Genomic DNA, 26,184 nt, shown 5'->3' with positions numbered 1-26,184 from the left:
GTTTTTTTCTCAGTTCCTTAATATTTTTACTATACTGTTTCATTTAAATTTCCTACACACTAACTTCGTTTGTGCGATTGAAATAAAATTGCAGAATATAAAAGTAAATGAGGTCAGTGCAACGGTGGCTCAGTACCAGAGTTCTCGCCTGCCATGTCAGAGACCTGGGTTCAATTCCTGGAGTCTGCCCATGCCAAAAAAAGAATAAAAAAGTAATGGAAGCATATCCACAGGAGCCAATATGCAATGATCAAATCTGAGATAAGACAAGCAACAAAATTAGAAATAATAGAAATAGATTATAACCCAAACAAATAAATAATAAATGGAGAGGAGCTATGGTTCTTCTTTATAGTAGAATGACAATTAATAAATGCAGAAAAAATAATGGAAATAGAAATCACCAGTAAGCAAACACTGCAGGAGTAATAGATATTAAATAGTATGATCTTTGGATGCTAAAATTAATGTTCAAAAGTATGATGAGAAGCATGATAAATGTATAGACTCAAAGTATTTCCCCACAAGATTCTTAACAAAGTATGAAGATAAAAAGAATAACTTTACAATGGACTAATGCAAGAGCCACCATTTAATCAAATGATTAATGTTAATATCATTGGTAATATGTATCAAAATCATGTACCACCTGATATGGTGAGAGAAGGACCCAAAATCATTTTTGTAGTTCTTCGCAAAAGTAAATGACTTCAATCCAGTCATGAGAAAATATTAATCACACGTAAGTTGAGGGCCATTATACAAAATAAGTTGCTAGTACTTTCCAATAGTATCAAAGTCATGAAAACAATGGCTGAAAAATGCAACAGGTTGAAGAATGAGTCACAACAATGAAATGAAATGGGATCCTAACAAAAAAGAGATTAGTGGGAAAAATTAATAAGATCTGTAGATTAGGTGATAGTATTATATAATATTAATTTCTTGTTTTTCCATAAAGTTATGTTTTTGTAAGATATTAGCATGATGAGGTGGGGGAAAGAAACCATCAGAATTGTTTTACAACTTTTCTGTAAATCTACAAGTATTCCAAAATAAAACATTATATGGGAAAAGATGAGCCATGTAACTTCTAATCAAAAGAAAGCTGTACTGGAGACCTGGGTTAGTGCTTGCCCATGTAAAAAAAAAAAAAAACAAAACAGAAATCCAGGTTTGATTCCCAGCGCCTGCCAATGTAAAAAGAAAAGGAAGCTGGAATTTTTCTATTTATATAATATTCTTTCAGAACAAGGACTATTACCAGGGATAAAGAGGGATAATGATGAATGAGCTCAATCACCAAGAAGACATAATAATACTAAATGTGTTTGTTTCTAGCAATAAAATTCAAATTGTATGAAGGCAAATAAAAAGATAGTACTAAAAGGGAAAATAGATCCTCAGTTATAGTTGGAGTCTATAACATTCCTCTCTCAGTAATCTATGGAAAAGTATACAGAAAATCAATCGCTCAGGGTATAGAAAAATGCTGTCTGCCAACTTGACATAATTTTATTTATGGAGCACTCTACTCAGTATTAAGAGAATAAACATTCTTTACAAGTGCACAATGGACTATTTAATGGGATAGATCATATTCTGAACCATTAAAAATAAAAGAATTATAGTCCTGCAAAATGTCTGCTATTATCATAATGGAATTAAACTAGAAATTAAAAGGGGACTTCCACAACTTGAAAAAGTGTCGACAAAATACTTGTAACTAACATCACAATCAAAGATGAATGCTTTCTTTCTAATCTAGGGAATAAAACAAGGATACCTTCTTTAATACTTATATTCAACACTACACAGGATGTCTTAGACATTGCCATAAGGGGGAAAAAGGCATATAAACTGGAAAGGAAGAAATAAAATGATTTTTATTTGCAGACATTATGATTATTGAGGTAGAAAATACCAAAACTATTAAGGAAAGCAATACAACTAGTTAGTGATGAGCAAGGTCACAGGATATAAACACAATATACAAAAAAATTCTATATACTATCAATTAACAATTAAAAGTTGAAATAAAAAGGTACCATTTCAATAGCATGAAAACCACCAAATAGAGATAAGTTTATCAAAATATGTGCAATATTTGTATACTAAAAATTATAAACTTTGATGAGAGGTATCAGAGAAGTCTTCAATAAATGAACAAATATATTGTCTTCATGAATTGGAAGAGTCAATATTTTTAATATGTCAATTCTCTAAAAAATTGATCATTAGATTCAATGCAATCCCCAAACCAAAGAACAAATTTGAAGGCACAAATTACTTGGTTTCAATGCTTATTAGAAAGCAACAATAATCAAGAGACAATGGCATTGAGATAAATATTGAAAGAAAATAGGCACAATGGAAGAGAATGGACAAATTTCCAAGTCAATTTAATTTATAAAGAATGGTATTTTCAACAAACAGTACCAATCTGACATATTAAAAAAGGAAGGAACTATAGCCCATAATGCCCACCTATATACAAAAGGTAACTCAAAATGGAACTTAAAATATGTATATAAAAATTAAACTATATAACTTTTAGAAGAAAACATATGAGGAAATATTTGTGATCTTGGGTTTAGCACAGATTGTGGCTAGGATACAAAAACATATACACCATTAATTAATAAAAATAAATTGATAAATTGGATGTCATCTAAATTTAAAACTTCCACAATTTAACATAAAATAAATGACCAAGACTCATATTTGGATGCACATTTTATCAAGGAAGAGATATTGATGGCCTCATGAAAAGATTGTCAACCTCACCAATCACTGGGAAATGGTAATTAAAACCACAACAAGGAAGTGCAACATACCTGTTAGATTCACGAAAGAAGAAAAGAGAAAGGAAAGAAGGGAAGGAGGGAGGGAGGAAGGAAGGAAAGAAGGAAATTGTGGAGTGAGTTACTACAAGGTGTGTCATGGGAGTTCAACCACAACAGAAACTTTCAGCAAATGACCACTTTATTACTTACATACCACACAGTATCCAACAGAGCTGAAAAAGGGATTCCATCATGGCTGGTCTCTGGGGAGAGGTCCATTACTCAGGTCAGGGTTGGTGAATGGCAGCTCCCCATGCCGCACTTTGTGTCAGAGAGAAGAGACCCTGTGCTATTTGAGTGCGTAGAATTTATTCATCCTGGGTGGTGAGGTGGGGCACCCTGCCACTGGGAATTCCTGTCATGATAAGCACCTGGGGCTGCTTGCTATGGGGTTCAGTGTGGAAGGTCTGGTTGGACCTTTTCATTAGACCTAACATCTCCCCCCGGTTCTGGAATGGAAACTGACTGAAAAATCTGCACACAATAGGAAAGGAGTGGGGTGGGTAGATGAGGGCTGGGAGATAGCCAATAAGCACGTTGTCTGTGACTTCCCCAGAAAGGGTAGGTTAAGGATTAGGGAACGAAGGGTGAAAGAAAGTAGAAAAGTAGAGAAAGATAAAAAGTGGAAAGAAAAGAGGACAGGAGAAAAAAAAAGAAAAGGAAAACAACAGCTAGAAATCTGATCCATTGTTGGTTATAATGCAAAATAGTATAATCACTCTAGAAAAACTTGGTAGTTTCGTATAAAGCTAAACATAAATTTACTATATGACTATATGACTTAGCTATCCAACTCTTAGGTATTTACCAAAGGGAAATGAAGATATTTTCCCACACAAAATTTTATATGAATGTTTATAACAGCTTTATTCACAATTGCCCAGGTCTGGAAACAACCAGATATCCTTCAACTGGTGAATGTCTAAACACATTGTGGCATATCCATATAACAGATACCAGAGAGCAATAACAATGAATAAAGAAATGAAACATAGCAACATGGATGAATTTCAAAAACTTTATGCTAAATTAAAGAAGCAATGAAAATTAAACTATTTAATGACAAAATGAAAATATTTAGATAAAAAAATGGTAGGGACTAGAGGAGATGGTTAGGAATTAACTAAAAAAGGGAAATTTTTGTGGTGATGAAACTATTCTGTATATTGATGATGGTGGTAGCGACATGACATTTTACAATTGTCCAGATTCATAGAGCAAATTCATACACCTAAAAGGGTGCATTTTGCTGTATATAAATTATGTCTCGATAAACCTACTTAAAAAAAGAATGGTCAAAGATATACTAGATAAAAGCAAATTAAAAGAAGATAAAGTTGACATGTTCTCATGGAGGAATTCAGATAAAAAACTCACACATCACAACGAACTTATTGGAGTTATTAATATTTATGTATATTCTAGCATGGCAATACTTCTTATAAAGCAGGAAATATAAGATATAAGGAAAATATATAGGGACACACTACTAAAAGAGTAATGGCAAAAATATCCAGAAAAATGATAAATATTCTGTTTTGCCTGGAAATGAAAAGAGAAATATGATATTAAGCAACTCTTAGGTCAAAATGGAAAAGTAATTTTTGGATTTGAGAGGCTGATATATATATCTATAACCTAGCATTTAGGGATAAGAATGAAGCCAATCTGTTCAGGATTCAAGTAATTCAGAACACAGGGGTAAGGAAGACATTGTCTATATTTTACAGCTGCACTTACTCTCTGAGACCAAAGGAAGAAAAGTTTATTTTGTCCAGAACCTAAATTTTCTGTGGCACACAATCTAACTTAACCTGTCTATACAGCTCATTTGAACAATTAAAACACAGGGAGCTCAGAATAAGAATGAGGGCCTTTAATCCTGTATGCTTAATGTAATGCCTGGATACATCCTAGAATATATTAATCAGATAATCAAAAAGTATTGGCAAAGTCCTTCGAGAGATGGGAGAAAAAAATTGGAACTATTAAACTTTACCATCAGGGAAAACCCTGACATTGTGTCAAATAGTAGGGACACACATATCAATAGGCCAAGCCGTTGATCCTGAGGCTGACTCTTGTGAAGCTTGTGTAGGTTGTGGAGAAGCTTAGCCTACCTATAGGCAGACCTAAGAGTACTTCTGGAGGACCTCTTTGGCTGCTCAGATGTCACCTTACTCTCTCTAAGCCCAACTTTGCAAGTGAAATCATTGCCCTTCCCGTATGTGGGAAGTGACATCCAGGGGTGAAAATCTCCCAGGTGGTGTGGGAGATGACTCCTGGGGATGAGTCCAGCCCTGGTATCATGGGATCAACAATTCCATCCTGACCAAAAGGGGGAGAAGAAAGGTAACTAATAAAGTATTAATGGCTAAGAGAGTTCAAATAGAGTTGAGAGGCTATTCTGGAGGTCACTCTCATGCAAGCTTCAGTTAGACATTGCTACCTATCATAACTTGCCAAACCTCAACCAGGACCATTCCTGCCAACCCTGAAGAACACCTAGGGCAATTTATAAGATTCTGCAAAAGCAGTAGTGTAAACTTCCAGAAATCTACAACCTCCAGATTGGTCCCTGGACCAGATAAATTCCGAACCCTAGAGGACCCAGCCTTTCCAGAACATCAGCTAGTTCCATCTCCCCACCCCATATTACTGACAGACCTTCCAACAGGAAAAAGTTAGAATGGGCATAGCCCAAACATCCCTAAAGAAAGGGATAGAAAGATCAAAGGTGATGTGGAGATATACAGAGAAGGTAGGTTTTAACAAGTGAATATAATTACTGAATCATTAAATTGGTATCCTTTTAGTCTCCAGTATCTTAGAGTAACTAGAAGTAAAAACCTGAAATTGTGGAATTGTAACCCATGCCAAACTCTGAAATCTGTTTTACAACTAATTGTGCTGTGGTTTGAAATTTATTGCTTTTTTGTATATATGTTATTTTTTATAAAAAAAGAAAAAAATGGAAAAGTAAAATTACAAAATTCGTTCAAACTAATGATAGTGGAAAATATATCAAAATCTAAAAAAAAAAACAGTAGAACACCATTAGAAGAAAAAAATTGTGTATAGATACATATATAAATAAAATAAAAAAGAAAATCAATGAATTAAACACCTAGCTAAATATAGATAAAGTAAACTAAAATAGAGAAGGGAATTAATAAGATTAAATATAAGTTTTTAGAAAATACAAAAACAATAGAACTGATGAATAAATGTAAAAGCTGGGTTTTTTCAGAAAAAAAATCTGCAAAATAGACAAATCACTAATTAATCTAGTAAAATTTAAAAGGAACCAAGGGCAGGTGCACGGGAGGTGAAAGGCTCACCTTTCATGCGGGAGACCTGGTTGATTCCCGGACCATGCACTCAACCCCACAAAAAAAAAAAGAAAAGAAAAGAAAATGGAACCAAGGGGAGGCAAGTATTAAAAATCCATCCTGTAGTAATATCTGTAGAACAAATAAACTCCTCTTCTAAGACAAAACAACTTCAAGGACAAAGCAAGGAGTGTGTGTGGGGGTGTGTGGGATGAGGGGGTTGAACTAGAAATTAAATGGGACATATTAAACTTTGTTGACACAAGGACCCTGCTTTAAGCAAAAAACAAACAGAAAACAAGAACAACAATAACAAACAACCTGGGGGAATGAGAAAACTGGGGACCTCTGAACAATATCCAGAACAGTGAGTAAATAAATAAGGTTTGCTTATTTCGACGTGTGATTAAAGTATTGAAATTATGTTTTAAAATGAGCCCTTGTTTTCTGAATTACACATGGAAATATTTATACACAATGAAGTGATATGATGTTGGGAACTGCCTCAAAATAATCCCATGTTGTGAAGTAAAGGAGACAAGTAGGTGGAATTACAGATGAAAGAAGAGTTTCTGAGTGGTAAAATTGTTGACACTAGAAGATGGCTACATGTAGATTCATTGTGTTCTTCTGCTTGCGCATATGCTTAATTTCCATAACAACATGATAATATTAAAGATTTAAAGCTATTACTCCACTGACTTGATCATTCTACTTGGATATGGGAGACCTGGAATGTTTATCAATTTGGGAGGCAGGAAAAACAGATTTGCCCACAACTACTCACATGCTTAATAAAAGGAAGACCAAAAACAACAGCATAGTTGAGTCTCATAAGACTAATTTTGAGCAAAATAAATTGTACACAACAGCATAAACAGGCAAAATGAACCTTTGGTTTGAAAGTCAGGACAGTAGTTCTCCTTTGGGAGCGGTAATAGGTAGAACATTTCACAAGGGGTTGCTAAAATGCTGGTAATTTTCTTCTTGGACTGGGTGCTGCTGCACAGACATGCTAAATTTGTGACTATTCATCAAAATGTATTTTACGATGTGTATTTCTCTGTATGTGTATATATGCATACATATATATTATACTTCAATTAAAAAGTAAAAAAAGAGGCAAGGAGTGTTAAGAGGTGTTCTAAACTGTCTCATAACCTCTCTTTGCATTGATATTGTCTAACCATAATTCCATTACCTCATCTACAGTAGGTTCAATGGACAAGTCCCTCACTGCTCTTTAATAACACTGTTTAAAAGCAACCTGACAACATTTTTGGCAAATTAGTTCTAATTAGTACTTGGCAAGCTTATTGAAATAAGGTGAAATTTATTTTTCTGAGAGATTTATACACAGATATTGGTGGGATGTACTTCAGAAAACTAATTAACACATCCAATTTGTCATTTTCATCTTCCCAAGATAAAGAGGAACATTAGTGAATGCACCTTTGGTATTAGTAGGAAAACTGACCAAGAATCTTCTTAAGCTAAAACAAAATAGTGTGGAAGGAAAAATTATGAGGCACAGAACTCCTGTCCTCAAATTTTAACCACATGAGAAAGTGAGGGTTAAAATTCCTTAATCTGAAAGCTATCTTGTATCAAATAGTAAGGCAAACAGTTCTTTTGAAGAGATCTATATTACAAACAAAAAATTTTAAACAGCAATAATACCTATTGAAAAGCAAAAATTCAGAATTCAGATCATGTTTGATCTTTACGTCCTTCAACCTTTATGTTTGAAAGAAAGCCTGTGCTTGAAGTTATCTTAGATTTACAACCAGACAACACCATGAAAGCATATTGATTTGGTACAGCTAGAAATTTCCCATCAAATGATGGTAATTATCCTGGACCCTGATAATTAAAAGACACAAAGAGTATGAGTACTTAACACTCAAGAAATGGAATGTTTTATTGAAATTCAGAGCTAATTAAGTTATTAGTTTTGTCAAAAATAGACAAAAAGTCCTTGGAATAATTTATTTTTTTAATCTAGAAGCATTTTTGGTTGCTCTATTAGATGGTAATAACTGAATACATTCCATTTGTTTACTTCTTTAAAACTTTCAATTTGATACCTGCATTTCTCCACCTGTGTGTCTGTCATTGCTCTTACTTGTTCATTGAGGACAAAGTTACATACTTGCTTTCCATCTTTTCCATTGTTTGGCAGCTTACAAAAACCTTACGGAATCCTCTCTTAATATTCTTCCTCCGTTTTTTGGCTGAAGCTAAAAATCACAAGTAATTTTATGTCCTTATATATGGCTAACTATCCACTTCTACTCCACACAATGACATCCTATTTTCCCATACCTCTGATTTCAGTTCAAAGATGTTTCCATGATGAGGGGTACATAGAAGTGGCTTGAAGAGGCAAGGACTTATACTTATTGATTGTCTATGAGTCAGATAATGTGATAGGCATTTTACACCTGGCATCTAATTTCATCAAAATAATCTCATTATTTCACTGTGTCTTAGCGAGGTGTAAGACAAACTTGTGCAAGATCAAACTCAAGTTTATCTGACTTTAAGGTCAAAAAGTACAAGGAACTTGAATGAGAAAAAGCAAGAGAATTCTGGATATTCTTCTAGAAGACTTCTATATCTGGTCAACTTAGTCTTTACTGTCCTTATGTTCTTTGACAAAAGAGAGGTTGGGAATGAAAGGTCTGAGATGTCACCACACTTGTACAGATGTATACTTTATGTGCATGAATATGGTGGAAAAACCAGCTGTCTGGTCAGGGAAAATAGTTTTTCATTAATTTCCAACCAAATTAACAGCCAGAGTAACATTGTAGTGTTGCTTCCCCACACCTTGGTCTGCAAGGCAATGTGATGAGCTTTGATGGAAATTTTCAAGATGTGTACATATGGAAACTTTCAAGGTGTGACAAGTTTTGAGTTTTACTGTGTAGAGGAGATATGGAAAGCATGCATCTGTTCTGGAGTGGGACAGCTGTCACCTCCCCATCTGAAAAAAAGAGAAAAATTTTGGACTTTGAAATGGGATGGAAAGGATCCTCGATTCTCACTGTAACTTTTTAGAGTATAAATATGTCTTTCCAAGAACCAGGTAAGCCCTGGTGTCTATGGCTTTTATGACCTAAGGTATCCCCAAGATCTTGGTTTCATCCCTTTTTGACATTTAAATTTCTAGGGAGGCACTCTACCTGGAATCTTGGTTGTTTAACCAATGGATCTAGTTCAGTCTGCCATTATTTAGCCATTTCAGGGAGATGAGTACTGGTAGCATACTTTTGGATCATAAAAATAAACTAGACAAATTACTTCAGGTCTAATCTTCATGATATGTGGAAAGTAAATGTTTCTAGTGGAAGCAAAAGCAAAAATTATCTTTATATGGTATACGTTTCCTTGTCTCAGGAGGCTAGGTTTTTTTTTTACAGGAGCAATGAGAAATCCAAGGAAGTCTTAATTCCCTACAGGCTCCCACCATCTTCAAGCCTACCCTACAAAGATAGTATGTTTTTGCCACATGGAATGGATTCTCTAGAGACAGCATAAGGCCAAGAATTTCTCTGTTCCTCAGTATTGTTTATATTCCCTCTACCTAGAATACATTGCTTTTCAGCTATATGGGTTGCAATCCTACCTGATACTACAATGCACAATTCAAATACTTTCTCCCTTATGGATTTGGCAGGTTTTCCAGCTGTATATCTTCTCTTTTCCTTTCAGTTACCATTACCATACTCTTGGACCTCTTTTACAGTGTTCAGTAAGGTTTTATCTTGTATTTTTACTATTTCAATATCTGTGACTTTTCCTGATAGTCTGTACATATACTTGAAGCAAGGTTTCTGACTATGATTTAAGGCTATACTGGAGATTGTCTTTTTTTTTTCTCTCAATGGGAAGTGTTTTATCTATCTATCTCCTTATATCTACCATATCTATATTTTTTTTTTACGAGGGCAGGCACCGGGAATTGAACCTGGGTCTCCAGCATGACAGGGGAGAACTCTGCCACTGAGCCACCATTGCACCGCCCTATATCTATATCTTTATACTCCTAGGGCCAGTAGTGTTTTTGACAATCCATAAAATTATAATAATCTGATCATTCCCTTGAAAGGTAAGCATATAATTTGGGAAGATGTATTTTTTTAGGCAACTAAATCTTCCTCTTTCACAGGCTGTTTAAGATTTATACTTCATAGAAGTAAGTACACAATTGTCTAATACTCATAGAACAGTGGCTATGACTGCCATCCTGCATAGATCACTAGATCTTTTATGTTAAAAGCATCTTGAAACCATCTCAGAGATATACTTGTATCCTGTATGGTGTTTTGAATCCCATTATGGTGTTTAATATAATTCATGGCATGTTGAATTATGGTTCAATTAATATTGAATGAATAAAAATGTTTGGATTATGGCTAATATAAAGAAATATCAATGACTTTTTTTTAAAGAAACCAACATTTTGATTAATTCCAGCTAGGTGTAAGATTATAACAAGAGTTAACATTTGAAAATTTTCAGTGTATTGTTTTGATTCTTAGTGGTTGATTTTGAATATTGCCAAATATGTAAAGACATGTTTACATTCTAAAAAGTTACAGTGAGAATTGAGGATCCTTTCAATCCCATCTCAAAGTCCAAATGTTTTTGTCTTCTTTCAGATGGGGAGGTGACAGCTGTCCCACTCCAGAACAGATGCATGCTTTCCATATCTCCTCTACACAGTAAAACTCAAAACTTGTCACACCTTGAAAGTTTCCGTATGTACACATCTTGAAAATTTCCATCAAAGCTCATCACATTGCCTTGCAGACCAAGGTGTGGGGAATCAACACTACAGTGTTACTCTGGCTGTTAATCTGGTTGAAAATTAATGAAAAACTATTTTCTTTGACCAGATAGCTGGTTTTTCCACCATATTCATATACATAAAGTATACACCTGTACAAGAATATTGCCTGATATCAGTAGCCAATACTTAAGTTCATCATAAAATATAGGCTAAGCTTGAACCTTCCATTTCATATCATTACTAAAGACTTCTAAAATGATGTGACTTTGGGGAAAGACTTACAATGGATACTATTTTTTCGGTATCTACCTTTGGTTCTCGGCTCTCATTCTGTTCTTCCCTTATTGAATTAGACTCCTCAAGTGATAGACTATAACCTTATTAGAAAAGATAAAACTAGATTTCTAACTGGGAAGCAGTGACAGAAAAGCATACTCGTAAAAATGTGAAGATAATGAAAGTGAGACTGTATGATCAAGGCCCAATCATTTTTGGGAAATTTAACACCATTATTTTAACCTTTTTTTTTTTTTTTCACATGAGCAGGCACTGAGAATTGAACCTGGGTCTCCAGCATGGCAGGTGAGAACTCTGCCACTAAGTCACAGTTACCCAACCATAACGCCATTATTTTAATATCCAACTGAAAATTTGGTATTAAACATCATGTTTTCCTGTTAGAACTTCAGCAGAGAAAATTTCAAAGTTCAACCCTCTAACTGTTGGTAGGACTTTTGGAAAGGGTTTTCTTCCTTCCTCTGAAGTATAGGGAAAAAATTCCGTGAATTTGTGCTAGTGATCAATTAGAGTTTTAAAAAGTTAGCTAAGGTTAATTACATCATAAACACATATATTACATTCCTTTTGAGATAAATGAATTTGAAAATTATAGAACAATATTTATAAAGATTATTTTGGAATCTATTAAAGGATTCAAATCTTTGAAGAAATAAAAAGGTATTTTTTCTGTGACCTCTAAAATACTCAAACATATTGATGATAATATCAATTTTTAATAAAAATAGTTAAAATATTGAAACATTTCATTCCTACTGTAGGTTTTCCATAGCTGTTAAGTTTAAGGAAATATCACACGTGATTTCTGATCAATTTGAAAAATTCAACATCTCTCAAGTGTTTATGAAAAACATATTTCATGTATATACATAAACCTTGAGACTTTTACTATTTTCCAATTCTTTTAATTCCTTTTTGGGTTCATGCAACAGCAGCCTTAGTGAGAGAGCAATAATAAACACTACATGTGCCTGTTAGAAGAGTAAAATTTTTATGATCTGCCACTTTGTTTTGAATAGGAGAAATTATATTGTTCTCCTACATTAAATCGAAGAGGAAGGGGTATTAGAAGTGTTCTGATTTGTGTAGAGATCAGGATTCTGGAGCAACAATCTTAGATGAAGCTATATACATGGGAAATCTCAAAGGCTTCCATGTTCGTACCCCATATTTTACTTGTAGAAATCTTCTAGAAGACAATGTGACTCTTCATTATCTAATGAACAGTCACTTCAGGCTATGATTAAACCTTCTTCTTTTCTGCTTAAAAAGAAGCAAACAACAACAGTAACAAAAACAACTTTCGTTTTTTCGGCATTGTACTCTATTCAGATTCCTTGAAATGGAAAGCCTTGATGGATTCCCATGAAGTGTTTTCCCCCCTGAGCATTCTAGAATGCTCCTCACTCCCTATGGCTGGTTTACCACGTCATCCATGTCTCTTTCATTTACCATTTTTCCTAATTTACCATTTTCAAATACTTTATCCATTCAAATACTTGCTCTTTCTTAAAAAACATAATTTGTTTAATCATTCATTATTTTTTCATGCATTAAACTTTTATTGAGTATCTTCTAGATTCTAGATTCCATGAATTCAGTTAGAGAACTGAGATTACAATCCAGTTGCTACTTCCATGAGAATTAGTAATTACTTTTCCTATTCAAACCTTAAGTAGATGGGTGGGCCACAGTGGCTCAGCAGGTAGAGTTCTTGCCTGCCATGCTGGAGACCTGGGTTCAATTCCCAGTGCCTGCCCATGCCAAAAAAAAAAAATCTTAAGCAGCAGTACATTCTACCTAATGCATCATGTGAATCCAAAAGGTCGCATTCCTTTCAAAATTTTCTGTGTTTAGTTTACCAATTCATTCAGCCAGCCATAAGATGTGTTTATTAAACACTTAATGACATTCAAGGTATTTTACACTCTGATATTCTTTCCCAATATCGTTATGTTTCCTTTAGAGTTCCTAAGTAAAATATAAGTTGCCAAGTTAGTTTTAATTTCAAATAAACAGTGAGTAAATTTTTTTAGGATAAATATGCCCTAAGTAATATTTGGAATGTATTTATAGTAAAAAATAGTCATTGTTTATCTGAAAATCAAATTTAACAGGAATACTGTGCTTATATTTGCTAAATATGGTAAAAGAAAATTTTTAAACATTCCCTTCCTCTAGTGAGATTGGATTTCTTGGTTACCTACCATACAATAGCCTTATCACTTTACACATCATAACTCAGATAATGTTCAAACTACCAATGGCATAAGAACAAGTATTAACCCCTTTTAGATATGAGGATACTGAGATTCAGAGAAGTCAAGGAACTTGCTCATGGCACCCAGCTAGTAGTAACAGTCCTGGCTATGAGCCTAGGACTGCTAGAGCACTGAGTCTTAACCATTACATATCATCACTTCTGTGGAACAGTGACCTTTTACTGGTGCCTAAGTTTTGTCCAGAAAATAACACTTGATAGTGAAACTTTATTCAGTTGCCAAATTGTCCTCAATTTGTAGGAATTAATTAGAAAGTTATTTGACATAATAGTCTTAAACTTCAATTGCTTAGACATGTAAGTGTATTAAAAAAAATGGCAGATTTCTTTTGCCTGGCATTCCTAGACTCTGAGTGCAGGAATATCATAGGTATTTTTAGGTAGCATCTTCTCTGTTTGCCTGACTGTTATGCAAGGGAACCAAAGCTCCACACAGCTGACCAATAAGAAGGAGGCAGGCTGGCTCCATTGACCATCTCCCAGACACAGAGGCATCAGAACATGCACTAATTCAGGGTTCCATAGTTTCACTTTCTGACTTTTGCTGAGAGCAATGATATCCTTCCTTCATCTCTAAACACAATTAGGGGTGGACAATGGTGGCTTAAGCATAGTTCTCCCCTGCCATGCGGGAGACCTGGGTTCAATTCCTGGTGCCTGCCCATGTTAAAAAAGAAAAAAGGAAAAATGATTGGGTTGTTAAAATTTAATATGTAAATAAATGGAATTATAAGATTTCAAATAGACTTAAAATCTTAAGGAAAAAAATCAGGTTGGGGCGGGCCATGGCGGCTCAGCAGGCAGAGTTCTCTCCTGCCATGCCAGAGACCTGGGTTCAGGTCCCAGTGCCTGCCCATGCAAAAAATAAAAATTAAAAAAAAAAATAGAACTAAATATCCTGCAGATCCATCCATGGAGTGTCAACCCACCCTTCTTTACCTTTGATGTGTGCCAAACTCTTCTGCAATATTCAGAAGCTGTTCCTTTTATTCCTCACAGTAGCTGGGGATACTTTCTTTTCTTTCCCACTGGATTCGTTAGACAAGGTAATAATAAATATTCATATCAGTGAGTCTGTATCCACATGCAAAGGAGAACCTTCTTCTGCCCCATCTCTGAATATAGACATCAAACTAATGCAGATTAATTTCCCCATGAACATTTTGTTATCATTTGAGCCTGAATGGTTTAAAAAGGATCAAAATTGTGCAGTCCTCCATTATTAAAGCTACTGCTGCCCCTACTCAAACAATAACAGCTATTTATTTATTGAGCTCCTGTTATGTACTGGGCAATGAGCTAGGCGATTTACATCTGGTATCTCATCTGATTCCCCCAACTCTGGAAGTTAGGTATGACTAGAGATGATGAACTTGAGCCCAAGACCCCAAAGAAAAAGACACATTGTTCATTGTTGTTTCATGAGTAGAGCCTTGCTATTCAACTAAATTGCAGGTTACTTAAAATCAAGTTTGGTATCTTAGATTACCAGAGATTGAGTATTCAATTGATGGCTAATATGTGCTGCTGACTGATCACATCCTCTTCCTGCTGAACTCTGTACTGTTTAGGTGGAGAGGTTGCACTGTCCATGCTCTAACATAAATGATGCCACAATGACCATCTAGCGTATTTGATCTCTTGACCCAGGAAAAATTATTATTATTATTTTTGTGATGTATGGTGGGGGTCACATTTTATTCTTTTTCCATGTGAGTATCCCCTTATTGTGCACCATTTGTTGAATTTTTTTGCTTGTTTGTTTGCATGTTTGGGAAGTACATGGGCTGGGGATTGAACCTAGGTCCCCCATATGGCAGGTGAGAATTCTACCACTAAACTACCCTTGCACCCCCCTGACACAGGAAAAAAATATTTTTTAAGATGATGATATCAAATCTTCTGTCCTTATATGAGAATTTCAGGTGGAAGAAATAATATTTAACAAGAAGCCATGAAATCTGGTTTCTAATATTGGTACTATTCCATTGTGAAAGGAATCCATGAGAACAATTTAGTATTTTTAAGTCTGAGTCTTCAAAGTTTCAATGAAGACATCTTAGAAGCCTTATTTACCTCATAGGATTGATGGAAAAACTAAATAAGGCAACATGGAAATATTTAAAAATTTATTTGCTTCCTGAAACCTAGAGCAATGCAGGTAGTCTTTCTTCCGAATTTTACTATTTTTCCAGTTCCTTCCGCAACTTTGGATGTGACTGCTAGATAATATGGCAGACTAGTATGATTGCTACTGACCTACTTTGCAGTCCATACTAGACAATATTTTATTTTTAACAGATCTTTAAAAACATCCTAATCCGGAATAATGGGGAAAAAAAGGGCATTGTTGATATTGTAAAGCCACTCTATTTTGTTGACTGCTGTTATATCTTGGAATTGGTTGTCAAGATTTCTGGTAGATTGAGTTATATTCCTTGCAGGGAGATAGGGGATGGTTCTCAATCTTAATCTGCCTTCCTGTGAATGTTAACCCATTGTAAATAGGACCTCCTGAAATTACTAGTTTTAGTTAAGGTGTGATCAAATTGAATGAGGTCAGTATAAATTAGTAGAGTCTTTGATAAGCAGATGAAATTCTGACATAGAGCAAGTGGGGGCAGAGGCCATAAGCAGAAGTCAAGGAACCCAGAAGAGAAAGGAGAGAACAAGCCATGTTTTTCTATGTGAAGAAAAAGCCAAAGAACTGCAAGGATTACCAGCAGTCAGCAAGAAAGCTGCCAACCCTGGGAGGAAGCAAGTTGTTCATCCTCTGAAACCATGAACCAATAAATTCCTGCTGTTTAAACCAACCCATTACTTGGTATTTGTCAAAGCATCCTGGAAACTACAATAGTATTTAAATGTTTTTCCTGCAGCAAGACATAATAATACTGGCAGAAGTAGATAAAATTTACTGAAAAATTATGAACCAGGTACTAAACTGAGAACTTTACATATATTATCTCACTTAATCCTCACAACAGCTATTTGAGATAGACACTATTCTCATCTCTTCTAAAGATGTGAAACTGAAGACTCAAGGGTTGAGAAACTTGCCCAAAGTCACACAGATGGTAACAGCAGAGCCAGGATTGAATGCTGGTGGTTTGATTTGATGCTCCAAAACTTGGCTTTGTGTTGGAGGAATATGTGTCTACCAGACAATCAAAATGATAAAGCATCCCAGGAAGATGAGAGAAGGTGAACCACAGTGAGATGCAGTCTAAGTATGAGTCTCTCATTCTATATGCATAACTGTATTCTCAGTATGTGGCATAATCTTGGCACAGAGTAGGTATTTAATACATATTTATGAACTTAAGAAATGGGAATCAGATTTGGAGTGTCCAAGAATTGCAATGAGTTGAAGAGATACTTGGAATTTAGAGTATGATGGGGAAAATGGCAAGAGGTCTTTACTTGCCATTAATTGGTTAAAGATTTCTGAATGAAATATTTTATGAAGCAAGTATAGTCATTCCTTTAAAAATTTATTGACCACCCGCCTTATGCAAAATATTTAGTTACCAAAGTCACATAAATAATGGAGATAGAATCCTTATTTTGGATGGATACACTTTAAATATTTCAAGCAAGATCTCTGCAGGAGAGACACAGAAATTATTGCTTTCATTGGCAGCATTTCTGAAAATAAAGGCTAGTAAACTGATACTTAGTAAAATAAAGCAGTTGTTTCTGTTGACATATGATCAGCATTCAAGTAAATGGCATTTTCCTGTCTTTTTTCCCAATAAAATCGCTGTTACTTATTATGACATTTGCATGCTAGGAATCATTATCTTTTTCGTTTAGATAGGTAAATAGAATTCGGTGTTCTATCACTTGGTGAGAAAGTTATCTATGAATCAATAGATTTCATCATGGAATAGTGCTTTGTCTATCAATAATAATATGTTGCGATGATGAAAAGTATTGATGGCTTTAACGTGTATAAACAGTAGAATGAAAATATTCATTAATAAACAACTAGTAATTTTTTTTGTATATGCAAAAACAACATGCAATTTCTGTGCTAATATTAAGTGGAAAATAATTCCATTCTTGGGAAAATACAGAAATAAGAGAACAAGGTAAAATAAACTAAAGAGAAATCCATGCTAATGAAGCATAAAAATAAATTCTATTGCCGCATGGATTTCTGCTTTACTGCTTAATTATTCGCTTATTATACATTTCATCAGATAAACCATTGCTGTTTCTTTTCTAGCATTTAAAATTATTTTTATCAAAGTAATACCTGCATGTAATGGCTCTGGTAGGCTCAATTTCCTGGAAGCAGGCTGAGACAGAGATTATGTGTAGATTATTACTGATAACTCTTGGAATTAATCCTTGTGTAAGGGAAGAGAAGGAAACAGAAATGGCAGAAGGAAAAGTTTAGCTGTGATGTAGACCCAACGACAGAGTCAACTGATCCCAAGGGATGCTCAGGAGATAGAATTACCCTTGTGAAATATCTCTTCTCGGGCGGTTCATGAGGGCCAGCCCAACGTCAGCATAAGTCATTAGATGTGGGATATCTGGGAAGGTACATTACCTTGGAAGAAATGGCTTTCTGCAGCTGAGGTAATTGCTGAAGGGGCTGGAAGCTAAAGCTAATCTACTAACAGCACTCTTTGCAGCTTGCAACAACAGCAGGCAACAAATCTGTACATGAAGGGGGTCAAAAGAAGTTTCCACCATAGTAGCCTATCAGAATATATGGAGAGTATTTCAGAAAGGAATAGTCTCATTCTCCAACCCTCCATATCACCATTATTATTACCCAAAGGCAACATCATTCTGTGGTTTCTGTTTTTGTATATTCTGGTGCTTACCCCCACAACTCTGGATAATATGCATTTGCTTCTATTTCTTCAGTCATGGTTTGATTCTCTTTTCTTAACCATAGCTTTATGCTGGCAGAATAGAAATTGACCAGGAAATTTAAACGACAAAATATTCTTGGAAGAAGTAGGGGTTGAACACCATTGAGCAGTTCAAGGATCAGTTTCTATTCCCTTTCTCTGTGCGTTGTTGTAGCCTCAGTACTTGGTGCATTACATGGCACAGTGTAGGCATTTAACAAACATTTATTGACCCCTTTTCTGAAAGAAGAGGATTTAGCTTGCTTTTTCACTTTTCCTCTCAAATAATTATTATTTTAAGTTCTTTTCTTGATCCGTCCTGCAGTTCCAATGTTATATTTGCAACTCCATTTTTTGTGTGCTTCCCACTACAAGCAGCATCTTGAGGCTCCTCACTCATGATATAAAGATTCTAACATTCCTACTCTTTCAATCACCTTTCCCACCTTCTGCTTCCCTTTATCTATCAAATGTAGGCTTCATTTTATATTGTTAAATTTGTTGGCATTTGTACTCTTTTTCTGAAACCATAACCATGTTTTCTGTGATTTTCCCCTTCTGCCTGAGTCTCAAATGTAATAGATAAAAAACTGCTCAAAAATAAATAAAACTTTTCTAAGCCATTGTTTCACCATTTCAGAGGTTCTTTCAGTTAAGCAGTTACTGCCGTGTTGGCTGACTGAGGCTGTTGGCCTGAATGAAGCTGGTATGTCTGTTTAATTTGGCCTGGGTAATATTTCATTTATTTGAGTCAACATTTAAAAACTTAAAAGGTGAAGAATCAACAAATGGCATTTATATTGTTATGTTCATTGTCGGATAGTGTGTGAGGGTTAGATTTCTTTTCTATAGGAACATTATTAGCGTAACTGGTTTCCTTAGCAAAAATGTTTCTAGTATCTTGAATTTTAAACCTTTCATATTATTGTATTATCTAGTATGAGGAGTTCCCATTTCCTAGACTTTTCCACTTCTGGAGGCTTTCCTGTCTGCCATGGATACTCTCTGGGTCTGCTGCATTTAAGGTGTCTTCTTACTCAGAAACTCCAGAAAGTTGGAAGTTGCATTTCCTTGATTGATCTTTTGTCTATCTCTTTTCACTGACATTTTCTGTACTGTTTTCTTTTCTACACTCTAAAATACTCCTTTTGCATTTTGGCAATATTAACATAAATCTTTAAGGATGCCTTCACAATCTCTGGCTGACACTTCTCTTAAGAATCTTAGTTTTATTTATTCTCTCTGATCATTGGAGGTTTTTCTTCTGCTTTGAGTGAATTCTTTTTTTCTCTGATATTAAGTTTCCTATTTGCTTCCTTTGGCCATTCAATCTCTTTCACAACTTTGATTTTCCTCTTACACCTGATGATTTCTGCCTTTCCTTATTGTTTACTAGGTGAAGGGACAAACAGATCTGATGTGGACTTCTTTGCTATAGGTAGATTTTCCTTTCACATCTCTTCCTTGAGTGGTACTCTGAAATGGAAATTCTCTGTCAGTTGAGGTATATAGCACCAAAGTGGGAGGTTTTTTCCCAGTTCTGAGTTTGAAAGATACGGTCCAGTAGCTCTCATAATAAGGCTCTACTTTCTGCTAATGAGCCTTATTTTTTGCAGCTTCTGGAAAGCTAGATGCCACAGCAGCCAATATTCTAGAAGTGAATGAGTCGCTGCCCATTAGGCACAGCTGTATGAGATTTGGAAGGAAGACATGAGGAACAAACCATCTCCTTGCTGTCTTTTAACTGTTTTCTGTTGGCAAGAAAGATGTTGGAGATGTTTTATTGCTGAAGCATTCCAATCAACAATCTCCAGCCTCCTGGTTGCCAGGATATAATCAGAAGTATTTAACTGATCCCTGACTTTTGATCTTTATGTCCATGAGCTCAGCGTTTCCCATAGAATTGCTTGTAGCAGAAGCAGTAACTGTACTTGTAGATCAGTTTTGTGCCATTTTGGGAGTCATTTCTGAAAGCCTACTGTGGATTTCTTCTACTCCCACCATTCCATTAAATTTGTAATTGCCAAATTCTCTTTATTAAATCCAGTGTTGTTTAAAAAAAACAATAGTGGTTTCCATTCTCTGTAATAACACATGACAGTGAGCAAGCAGGGAAATGGGGCTCCCAACTGTAAGCCCTTAAATGTTAGAATGCAGAAGCTATTATTTTGGGGGTGTTAACGTCTACGCTAGCTTTCCTTATAATTTCTATAAGAGGAAACCTTTAGGTTTTCGACAGGGCTAGGGTAAATGCCAGATGCCCTTAGATTGGGAGAGGGGAGGAGAATGGGAAGGCAGCTCCCCCAGCTGTTCCAAACACAGCTCTTCAGTTAATCCCACTGTTTTCAGACCCATATCTTACTCATATCCTCCATTCCACATGTTGTCTCCGAGGTTTCCGTAGACACATTGAGCACCTCTGGCTGAGTGGTTCCTGCATAGTGAGTTCTCTCTGCCTGTTTTATTGGGAGAAATGCTCCAATATGGTTTCCATCTTCCAGAAACTTTTGAACTCATTTACCTAAGGGTGACAACTCCACACCCATATCGCTTACTTCTATTCTTTTATGTCAATAGAATCTCTTGAGACAATGGCTTGTTCTGCACCTGGATCTTTAGCCAGGGTCTTATCTCAATTTTCTAGTCTGCTGATATAAGTGGTAGAAGTCGAAGTTGAAGTGCTTTCTATCATTGAATATTGTTAATGCCTTTTCTACATTTTTTTAAAAGTTATAAGGTTTTTATAAAATCAATCTTGTTGAAGCTTATAACTTTTCATCCCCTGAGAGAAATTTTTAAACCCTTGATTATTCTGACCTTGGCAGCTAGGCAGACATCATCTATTCTATTCAAACCTGCTCATCAAAATTGAAGAAACAGAGAATTTGAGTTGGAAGAAATCTTGAATGTAAATTTTGTATTTCCACGTGCATCTTTGGAAGTTGGGTTAAGCTACTTAGATTCTCCAAGCTTCAGTTTATTTACTTTTTTAATGAATTGAATGTGGGCAATACTATTTACTGTGCAGTACTGTTCTAATTTCCTAGCAGCTGGAATGCAATATAGCAGAAACAGAATGGCGTTTAAAAAGGAGAATTTAATAAGTTGCTAGTTTACAGTTCTAAGGCCGAGAAAATGTCCCAATTAAAACAAGTCTGTAGAAATTCCAATCAAAGGCATCCATCCAGGGAAACATACTTTGGTTCAATAAGGCCGATGAAGTTCAGGGTTTCTCTCTCAAGGGAGAAGGCACATGGAGAACACAGTCAGGGCTTCTCTCTCAGCTGCAAGGGCCCATGGTGAACATGGGGTCATCTGCTAGCTTTCTCTCCTGGCTTCATGTTTCATGAAGCTCCCCGGGAGGTGTTTTCCTTCTTCATCTCCAAAGGTCAGTAGGTTGTGGACTCTCTGCTTCATGGTGCTGCAGCATTCTCTGCTCTCTACAAATCTCTCTCTTTCTCCAAAATGTTTCCTCTTTTATAGGACTTCAGAAGCGAGTCAAGACCCACTCAAATGGGTGGATACATGTCATCACCTAATCCAGCTTAATAACCACTCTTAATTAAATCACATCTCCAGGGAGATGATCTGATTATAGTTTCAAACATACAGTATTGAATAGGGATTATTCTGCCATTACGAAATTGGATTTTGATTAAAACATGGCTTTTCTAGGGTCCATACATCCTTTCAAACCAGCACAAGCACCAAAGGAGATTGGAATATGATTAGGTGGGTAAATGAGAATGACTGGAACAGTGCCTCACATGCATCAATATTCATCTAATTTTTTTAAGCAACTGCTTTCGTTTGGATAATGAAAATAATTCTGCAAAGTTTGCATCTTTTTTTTTCTCAAAGTTTGTATCTTATTCTTATTTCATCATCTAAAGATGTCAGTAAAATATAAGGGAAATCAAGTCCATAGAAAATTCTATGCAAAACTTCAAAAATTTAGAGAACAGCGCTCAACTATTTTTTCTATCAACATCTCAAAAAGCCGTAATGATAATACGTGCAGAAGACAGTATTGTTTCATTTATTTAAAATTATGTTAAATAATAGAGAAAACAGTGAATTAAGTGATGTGATCTACATTTCAAATCTTTAATCTAAAATTTTTTAAAGAACACTATCAACCAAACAAATAAAATATACTGAATTTCAAATAAATGTCTAGTTTGCTTTTTAATTCATTACCTGGAACATAGAAGGGACTCTTGTAGCTTCTGGAACCAGGTATAAAATAGATTTTGGAGATACAACTGATGAAAATATGGTACTAAGAAATATTCTTGGTCAAGCCCAGATCTTGAGATTTGCTCTTGTGAAGCTTATGTATGTAACAGAGAAACTTAGCCTATCTATAGGTATGCCTAAGAGTCATGTCTGGAGGACCTATTTTGTCCCTCAGGTGTAGCCTCACTCTCTCTAAGCCCAACTATGCAAGTGAAATCATTGCCCTCCCCTCATACGGAATATAACCTCCAGTGGTGAAGCTCTCCCTGGTGACGTGGAAGATGAATCCCAGGGATGAGCCTGGCCCTGGCACTGTGGGATCAATCATGCCATCCTGACCAAAGCGAGGAAAGGAGTATAACAAATAAGATAACAGTGGCTGGAAAAGTACAAATAAAGTTGAGAGGCTACTCTGGAGATCACTCTTATGCAAGCTTCAGTTGGACATTGCTACCCACCGTAAAAATTCCAGTCAATTCTTAAGAACACCTAGGGCGATATGTAAGACTCTACAAAGGTTTCATGCACTAGGGTGACTTTCCAGAAACTTACAACTTCCCTGGACCAGGTAAGTCCTGAAATGCAGAGGGACCAGCCTCTCCAAAACATCAATTAGTTCCATCCCCCATTCCATATTATTACTAGACAACTCCTTCCAACATGAAAAAGTTAGAGTGGGAATGGCTCAAATATCCTTAAAGAGTGAAAGAAAGATTAAAAGTGATGATGGAGTTATACAGAGAGGTAGAGTTTAATAAATATGATTGCTGAATCATTGTATTGATATCTCTTTTGGTCTCCAGTGTCTTAGAGCAGCTAGAAGTAAAAATCTAAAATGGTGGAATTGTAACCTATACTAAACTCTGAAATCTGTTCTACAATGAATTGTTGTGATGTACTCTGAAATTTATTGCTTTTTTGTATATACATTATTTTTCACAAAAAAGTAAATGTCTATTGTGATGATGAAAAATATATATATTGGGTGGTGAGATGTTGGCTCAGTGGCAGAATTCTTGCCTGCCATGTCAGAGACCCAGGTTGGATTCCCAGTGCCTACCCATGCCGAATATGCATATTTCTGGAGAAGTTAGAGGAAAATTCTGAGATGATAGAATGGTAGCTCATGACAAACTCTGGGATCTTTTCTGTAACTACTTGTTGAAGGGTGCTTTGAAAATTATTGCTTTTTTTCTTTCTTTGCTTTGTATATGTTATATTATACAATAAAAAAGTTGTTTTTTTTTTTTTTTTCTTTTTAAAGAGATTCTCTGGCACTGACTATTCACAAAGCAATTCTTTAGGCAGCATTCCCACTTTATTTTGGTCAGCTGCTCTCAAATTCTCTCAGGAAGATAATTTTCCAAGGGAAAAACCAAAAGAAATATTCTTGGCCTTTACTTAGGTAATCTTTATAATTCCTCTCCATGGTTTAACAACAAAAAAGTCTGCCTTGAATATTTCTGTTTGGAAAAGAACTTAAAGTTCTCCTCAGCATGGGATGGTTAGAATGATTTAAAGATATCATTCATGTGGTGAAAGTTACCATGATGTGGTGAAAAAAAGTCAGTTCCAATTATTATTGTGTTGTCTCTTTAAACCCAGTAAAATATTCGCTCACAAGCAAGCAGACTCTATTCACTCTGATTGGGTCTTGGGAGTAAGTAAAGCGTTGGGAATGAGCCTCTACTTCAGTGTAACAAACTAGTGTGGTATGGACCAATAAAAAATAGGCTCTGGTTTTGATGATAAGGAGAACTGGGTAAATATTTCTTAGAAATTGAACCAGGAGGTGTTTCTTATGAGATCGTTGTGAGTGGGTGTGTGTTTTGGTATATGTTGAAAGAATGCATGAAGTAATTCCCGTAGCTTCTTTCTTTAAGTGCTCACACAATTTGAGACCATCCAAACAAGTAAGTCATGGTTCTGAAAGACCACTAACTATCAAATATGCCGAAAGTTTCACCTGTCCAAGTGAGAACACCTGAGCCATAAGACAATTGTACAGATTTCCAGGGCAGTCCTGTCGGGAAATGATTTCCAACCCAGAATTCTATATTATCAAGTAAGTGTAAGGGGAAAAATAGGACATTTTCAGATATGCAACATATGAAAAAATATCTTGCATGAATCCTTTCTCAGGAAACTATTGATGAATATGTTCTTCCAAAGCAAAGAATAAATTTAAAAAAAAAAAGAGGAAGATATGAGATCCAGGAAATGGAAGCTATGATACACAAGACAGTTGAGCAGAATAACATGGTGACAGTGAGAAGTGTGTGGAAAAGGTAGCCTAGAAAGCCACCTGTTCAGACGGAGTAATTCAGAGATATCTGGGAAAGGATTCATTCTGAAGATGGAATTGTCAACATTCCTGATATGTTTAGGTATATTGAACAAGGAGCTATAAATTGGGGAACTGTGTAGGGATGAAATAGTGATAAATGCGTAGAAAATGACTAGGTAGATATAATAAGTATTTTGTCAAGAATGGAAAAATCATGCAGCATACTATATGACAGTTACTGAAGCATTTAACATTATAAAATAAATATTCACCAAAGGATTAAAAATATGACCACATGCATTAATCTGCCATATTCTGGTTTCTTAATAGCTTAAAATTTACTACCAATGATTTACAAGATGCTGAGCATTTTTCTTTCAATTGTATAAGTATAAATTACTACTAGCAACAGTAGCTATTCATCACATTTCTCAAGATTTGAATATGATTTTTAGGGATATCAGGTTAATGAAAATTGTTTCAGGAATCTGGGTTATATATTCAAACCAGAAATTATAATTATGCATGTATGTATAATAAGTAATCGCTGGTAACCAAAAATATATTTTAAGTGAGCACAAAATAAGCACAAAAATGATGAATGCTTCTATTATGCAGCTTTATCAAACATTAATTTTTGAAATAGTCTATGGATTTCCAATTCCCATGCATAAGATATTGCCACTGACTTTATTTGATAGGGTAAAGAATTGGAAATAATTTTCATCAAGATATCAATTTAAGGAGTGTTCTAGTTTGCTAGCTGCTGGAATGCAACACACCAGAGATGGATTGGCTTTCAGTAGAAGGGGATTTATTTAGTTAATGTATAGTTCTTCAGAGGAAAGGCAGCTAACTTTCGACTGAAGTTCTTTCTTATATAGGAAGGCACAAAGTGATCTCTGCTGGGCTTCTCTCCAGGCCTCTGGGTTCCAGCATCTTTCCTTGGGGTAGTTCTTTCCTGAATCCCCAAAGGCCTGGGCTGAGCTGTGGGTGCCGAGATGAGGTATGCTGAGCTGCTTGGGCTTTGCTACATTGTGCTCTCTCATTTAAACACCAGACACTTAACTCAAGCATCATTCATTGCAGCAGGCATGCCTCCTAGCCCACTGCAGATGTAATCAGGAACAGATGAGGTTCACATGCCATCAGCTCATGTCCACAGCAGTATAACTAGGCATCTTCACCTGGCCAAGTTGACACCTGAATCTAACTACCACAAGGAGGAAGGTC

General features: G+C 35.5%; 1 long non-coding RNA gene across 1 annotated transcript; it reads right to left on the bottom strand.

Moving 5' to 3' along the window:
* Positions 1 to 696: 696 nt before the first annotated feature.
* LOC143686503 (uncharacterized) lies at positions 697 to 20,974 on the bottom strand. Its single transcript, XR_013177210.1, has 3 exons — positions 20,788 to 20,974; positions 17,816 to 17,909; positions 697 to 869 (listed from the first exon to the last, which is right to left on the bottom strand). It is a non-coding gene; the product is annotated as an uncharacterized LOC143686503 (long non-coding RNA).
* Positions 20,975 to 26,184: the final 5,210 nt, after the last annotated feature.

The sequence above is a fragment of the Tamandua tetradactyla genome, chromosome 1 (assembly GCF_023851605.1).
Source record: "Tamandua tetradactyla isolate mTamTet1 chromosome 1, mTamTet1.pri, whole genome shotgun sequence".
Lineage (NCBI taxonomy): Eukaryota > Metazoa > Chordata > Mammalia > Pilosa > Myrmecophagidae > Tamandua > Tamandua tetradactyla.
The sequence above is the reverse complement of the archived record's forward strand: the minus strand, read 5'-3'. Positions and strand labels throughout refer to the sequence as shown.